This window comes from Mus caroli, chromosome 14 (assembly GCF_900094665.2).
Source record: "Mus caroli chromosome 14, CAROLI_EIJ_v1.1, whole genome shotgun sequence".
In the NCBI taxonomy this organism is placed as follows: Eukaryota; Metazoa; Chordata; class Mammalia; order Rodentia; family Muridae; genus Mus; species Mus caroli.
Genome location: NC_034583.1, coordinates 47,574,667 through 47,581,255, shown reverse-complemented (window position 1 = coordinate 47,581,255; position 6,589 = coordinate 47,574,667).

Here is a 6,589-nt window from a genome sequence, read left to right as displayed (position 1 = left end):
CCATCTGAGTGATTGTGTGGTAACCATATTCGAGATATATGTAAATATAGAAACTTTTGTATCTATGCTCCCATAGGCGATAACTGTTGAATTTCATGTAGGTTTCAAATAGCTTATTGGTGAAGTGGATTCTCATAGCCCCTTTCCACATCACCCACCTCCTAACCAAATAGTTGTGCTACAGTCAGCTTGTGAGAACATGTATACAATAAATAAGAACTTGATGTATGGGTAATTCTGAATGTGAGAGTTGCCCTGTCCTAATGGCTCAGAGAGTAACAGTGACATTATTGGATAATTCTGTCAGTGGCTTGCTCTGTGGGACCTTGTGCTGGTTATTTTTCCCCTTTGTTTTCTTTCCCCACTTCCCACCCCAAGTGGGTTTCACTATGCTCCTGGGCTTGGTTTCAGACTCATGGGCTCCAGAAATTCTCCCACTTCAGCATCATAGGCAGCTAGGATAGAAGTATAAGCCACTGATTTTAACCAGAAATTGGCTTCTTATTTGCTAGAAAAATCCTGCCCTAAAATCCTCCTGAAGAAACTGGCCCTGCGGAAGCCCTGGCTTACACCACTGAAACCTTGACCTTAAGAACTGCAAGACAATAAATGTGTGTTATAAAAATGCCTTCTGGAGCTGGTGAAATGGCTCAGTAGGTAAAGGTGATTGCCTCAAGAACTGAGTTCATTCAGTCCCTGAGAACTGCATGGTAGGAGTGCACTACCCCCCACATGCTGTTCTGGTACCTTGCCCAGGCACCAAATGGCATCTCTCTTGATTCATCAAAAACCTTGGATTTTTATTTATTAATGGTATTTGGAACTCAGAATCTTAGATCTGAAGATTTAAAAAAAATCCTCAGCCAGTAATGCCTCTCATCTACTTTCTTCTTCTAAAATGTCTACTGGTTGCCAGATTATTAATACATACACATAAATATAAGCACATACTATTACATACATAATACACACATATATAATATACTATATATATATAATATATAGTATATATATATATTCTCTGTAGCAATCCCTTTTTTAAGAAACATCTTTCAAATCCATCAAGTTCTCCTCTCCTTTGGTGACAGAGTATGGTTATATAGTCTGAACGTGTCTGAAATTAAAACCTTCCTCCACCATCCTTAAATGCTAGGACCACAGATTTGTATCTCCAGACTAGATCTAAATCTCCATTTATCTCTATTTTGGGTTTTGTCCATCCATTAAGCTTTTCATTAGGAAATGTTCCATTTTGAACATTTTATTTGATATCTTTTCAAATCTCCCCCCTTCTTTGTTTTTTCCTCCTTTCAGAGTTTTTTCCACCCTGTATATTTGAGCTCATTGGACAATCATTTTCTTTCTGCCCCTAAATTATGTGGAACATGTCAGGCTGAGCCGCACTGTTGGCTGTGTCTGCTGGTCGCTCATTGAGTGGTCTCCTCACACTCTGTCATTTGGGATTTTGAGCTCATGGTTAGTGAGGCTTCTTTTCTTTTGAGACCTCTTCATGTTTTCATTGTGTGAATTTAATATAAAGAAAAAATTTAGATCCATGTCTCAGTGAGACAGCCTTTTCTAGCATTTGAGGCCCTGGGTTCTATCCTCAGCACCATAAGAATAAAATAAAACAATCCCTAGGACGACTTGTCTTAAAACAAAAAAGCGAATCTTTCCGTTTATAAGTTAAATAAGTTAACCGTCTTAATCTAGAGAGACCATCACAGCCAAAACTACCACCTAGGCCAGTACAGTCAAGTATATCTCAATCCTGATCCCACAAAGTGGCTGGAAGCAGCCTAACCGCAACCAGTGATCTCCCTCTTACTTCCTCTTCCTGTATCCAGCCCCAACCAATCCCTTACCAGAAAAGTAACTTAGCAATGATAGATCTGTTCTTCTTAGCCCTTTGCTGGTGGTAAGCCTTCTTCTGATGGCTCTTGGAATAATTTGGTTTTATGAAGTTGTCTTCTTCTAGAATTACAATTAAATCCAGTTTACAATTTTTTTAAAGACAGGACCCCATTGTGTAGCCCTAACTGGCATGGACTTCTCTATGTAGCCCAGGGTAGACTCTAATTTGTGACAGTCTTCCTGCCTCTGCCTCCTGAGTACTTGGATTACAGAAATTATGGAGCTGTGCCACTATGTGGAGCCCAGCTAAGATCTCAATATCTCAGTATCAAAGAAGTCAAAGCAGAAGGATTATAAGTTTGAAGCCCACCTAGTCTACACAAAGAGTTTTAGGCTAGCCTGTGCTCCATAGAGAGACCATGTATCAAAAAGCAACAAACACAGACAAATAAAAAGAGGATCTTAACAGTTGTGACTTTGCCTTTTGGTAACTGTGGAAAGTGGCTGGGCCAGTCTATTTAATGATAGGTTAGGGCATTGCCTCTGCCTCTGCTTGAAGAACAGGCCTGTGCTCTGAATTCTCATGGAAGCTCTTTCTTCCAGTCAGTGGGTCAGTTTGTCCTGGGCACCTTTTAGAGCTCCTCTTGGTGGGAATGTAGGATCTGATCTTCTGCTGTAGCTCTGAAGGGAACAGGTTCCAACACCCCAGGGCAACTTTGACACCAGTGCTGGCAACAGAGGCACAATTACCAGTTTCTTCCTGCTTCTGTGCTTGAGTCTTTCTCTCCCCCTCACACTATTATAAGATCAGCCTGGCATTAGAGAGAGTTGTTTCAATTCATCAAACCCAGGGATCTGAGGCCATATTAGTCTGCTAATATTTCTGCTGTATTTCCAGCAGAAGTCAGGGTCAGTCTTTCTTCTTCTCAGGGGGCAATGGCTTGACAAACTAGGCATTTATTTACTTATTTTTTTTTATTTATTTCTGTTTGGGGGATCGCCTTACTATGTAGCCCAGGGTGGCCTCAGAGACTAGATCCGTCTGTTTCAGCTTCTCCAGTGTTGGGATGATATGATTATGTCGCCACACCTTGCATACCAGGGCTTCTTGGGATGATATGATTATGTCGCCACGCCTTGCATACCAGGGCTTCTAGATTCCATTCTGTTTTCTCTCTCTACTGTGCGTAGTGTGAATGTGAGTGTTTGTGCCACCAGGTCTTACAGCTAAGCCCTCAGTAGACGTTTGAAGTATAAGGGTAACTGTCAGCTGCTATCGCCCTTGTAAAAGGAGAGGTAGGTACACCGTGGCAGTTTAGAACACACGCTTTGCTCCTGCCTGCATCTGGCCAGTCTCAGCTCGCATTAACGGCTGTCAAACTTCCAAATTTCTGTCTTCCCAGATAGAAGACCAGGAAGGGTGGGTAGAGCAGCTCAAAAGAACAGTGTACATGTGCCTGAGGCTCTGGGTTCTGTCTGTTCCAGCACTCAACCAAACCAAACCAAACCAGAACAAAACTACACACACCCTGCTGCATAAATTGGGATCATAGGATCTGTTTCACATGATGTAAGTATGAAACATGCCACACATATAGGTCTTAGTGTATGTGGTACTGTATATCATATCTGCTACCAATAATTTCTTGTCACCACTCCTTCATCTCTCCAGAGAGAAAGAACGAAAATAAAACTGGACCAAAACAAAACAAAACAAAAACTAGGTATGAGCTCCGAATAGGACCTGGGTCCAGCCACACAGCTATGCAATTGTTGGCTGTAGGCATGCAGAGCTTTCTCCAACATACACTTTCCTGTGTTGTTAAATTATGAATCCCTTACCCACAAAGCAATTGTGAAGGATTAATGACACCATAGTATGTGACCAGTGTTTGATTATTTGGCCAGACTAACTCCATGTGCATACATACAGAGAAGCCATTGTGAGCAAGACCCCTACACTTCTCATGTGTGTGTGGCACTTGTGCAGCAAATGGGATCAACAAAATGAGGAGGAAAATGTGCTCTAAATACAGCAGGGTAGGACGTGGTGGTACAGCTGGGAGGCTGTGACTCCACAAGCCGCTACAGTTAGTGTGTGTGTGTGTGTGTGTGTGTGTGTGTGTGAGAGAGAGAGAGAGAGAGAGAGAGAGAGAGAGAGAGAGAGAGACAGACAGACAGACAGACAGACAGACAGACAGAGACAGAGACAGAGAGACAGATTGAGAGCCAGATAAAGAGAAAGATACAGAGAGACAGAGAGACACACAGAGAGAAACAGACACAGAGAGACAGAGAGACAGATTGAAAGCCAGACAAAGAGAAAGAGAAAGATACAGAGAGAGACAGACAGAGAATGGGGACATTGTTTCCATGTGTTTTACTCTTTCATGGGGTGTAGAACAAGTCCTGCCTGAAGGACCTGATGCTGAATTCTTGGCTCTTGGAGTGCCCAGTGGGTGGAAAGAGGAAGGCTGAGTCACTGCTTGGGAGGAGCTGGTGAAGGTGGAAGTGGAGCTCTTGCAAGATGGAGCCTAATTCTACTACTTTGAATAGGAATTTGCACTTGAGGTTTCTGTTTCAATAGGAGAGAAAATATAAAATTGGAGAACAAGGAGATTGTGTCTCCCATAGTGGCCCAAGAGTTTCTCTTTTGCAGTAGATGAAATGAAAGCACTCATGAAGTCAGGGCCAACTCTCACTTGGAGGTACAGACTGGAATCTCTGAACAATCAGCAACATCACTGGTTGCTAGGGTGACCCTTGCTTTGAAAAGTCTGTCTACATATGTCCTCTGGCATATCTCCTCATGCCCTGAAGATATTGCTCATTGCTCAACATGCTTATTTTTTGAGGTAGAGTCTGATTGTGTAGCCCAAGCTAGTCTTAAACCTGTGGTCCTCCTGCCTCAGATTCGAGTTCTGGGATTGCAGTGTGTGCTACCATCACCTTTGAATATTAACATGACTGTTTTGGGGGTGGTGTGGGTGGTTGAGACTGGGTTTCATCATGTGTACTAAGGTAGCCTCTTGAACTCCCTATGCAGCCCAGTCTACTTCAAACTTGCAGCAACCCTCCTGCCTCTGCTCCCGAGGGCCTGAATTACCAGTGTGCATTACCACATTTAGCACAACACACTCATTTTGTGTGTTGTAATATGTGATCAAAGAAATTTGCCATAGGAGAGTGGTGTGTTTATGGAGAGATATGTTGTTCATGTCGGTCTCAACACCGACTGTCACTGCTCTCCATCACCTGTGCCTGTGGTCATACAATGTACACATGGGAAATGTGTAGACAGCCTGTCCCCTACCTGTTATCAATAAGCTGTAGGAGCTCAGGGAAATAATTTTCTCTTGTCAAGGAAATTAAATAAAAATATTAACACTCAAAATGGAGTTGGAAGTGTTCTAATCAGATCTGATTGGCTGAGAGCTGCAGGTACATCCACCCCTCTGAAACATTGCTAACCTCTGCTGACTCTTCTACAATGGACCTCTTCCTCCAAAGCACACCAGGACCCCGATGGGACTCATGCCCTTTCTTAAAAGACATCCAACTTTAGACAGCAACAGTGGCGATTCCCAACGAAAGAGTGACGTCATTTCCAAGGCTGGAAACTATTGGTACAGCTACTATTTGATTCCCAAAGAAAGAGTGACGTCATTTCCAAGGCTGGAAACTATTGGTACAGCTACTATTTGGTCAAATCTCAGTATACTTTTAAGATTGCTTGAGACTGTGGTTTCCTAGACTGTAACTTGAATTAGTTTCAAATAAATATAAATGTCCTCACTCTCAAGTAGGTTGACTTCATTCAGAAGGGAATATCCCTTGGAGCTTGGCTTCATTTATAATATTAGGGTTGATATATATATATATATATATATATATATATATATATATTAACCCTATGAATTTTTTTCAGTTTCACTAAATAGCCCAGGTTGGCTTGGAACTTTTAAATCTCCTGCTTCTCCTTCCTAAGTTTAATTGACTTTATTTTGCAGTCTTAAAACCGAGTAAGTGCTCTGGTTGGCTGAGTAGATTCAATCCTCTAAAACAAAGCGAGGCTCTCAGCCTAAAAGCAGGGAAGAGTGGACTAATTGTTTTCACATTGCCTCCTTTGTAGTAGGCAGATGGCCCAGGAATCATAACAGGCGAGTGAATATCAGGTCAGGTTGTTTCAGGTCACTTTGGGGGACATTCAGAATTAAGCAGAGGGAAATTTGTCATCATGCAGTTTCTAATTGGACTGTTTGAAAAATTTGGCTGACATCTCTCCTGATTCTTCAGAGTCATCTTCACGTTGGTGAGGAGAACTTTCAGCAGTGACTCCATCTTGATTTTCAGTCTGGTCTTCTAGAGCCCAGTACAGAAGCTTTGTCTAAAATGTCCTTCCTGGTTTGGCTTAAGCAGGACTTAATCACAAAAGCTGAGTTCTTCCATAGCTTCTAGGGTTGTCCTGAATTTTAGAGGTGACAGATTCCAGCTGGATCAGCCCCCCCCTCATACCTGAACATTGACACAGGGAAGAAGTATTTATTGAGAGCTCATTTTGCAGGGCTGGGGAGATAATTCAGGCCAATCTCCAGTGCCCACACGAAGCTGGATGCAATGGAATGTGTTTATAACCACAGTGCTAGGGAGGCAGAGACAGGCAGAGCCCCTGAGACTCATTGGCTTGTCTAACCACACTCCTACCTTCAAGATCATTTTGCACCTCACTTGTTCT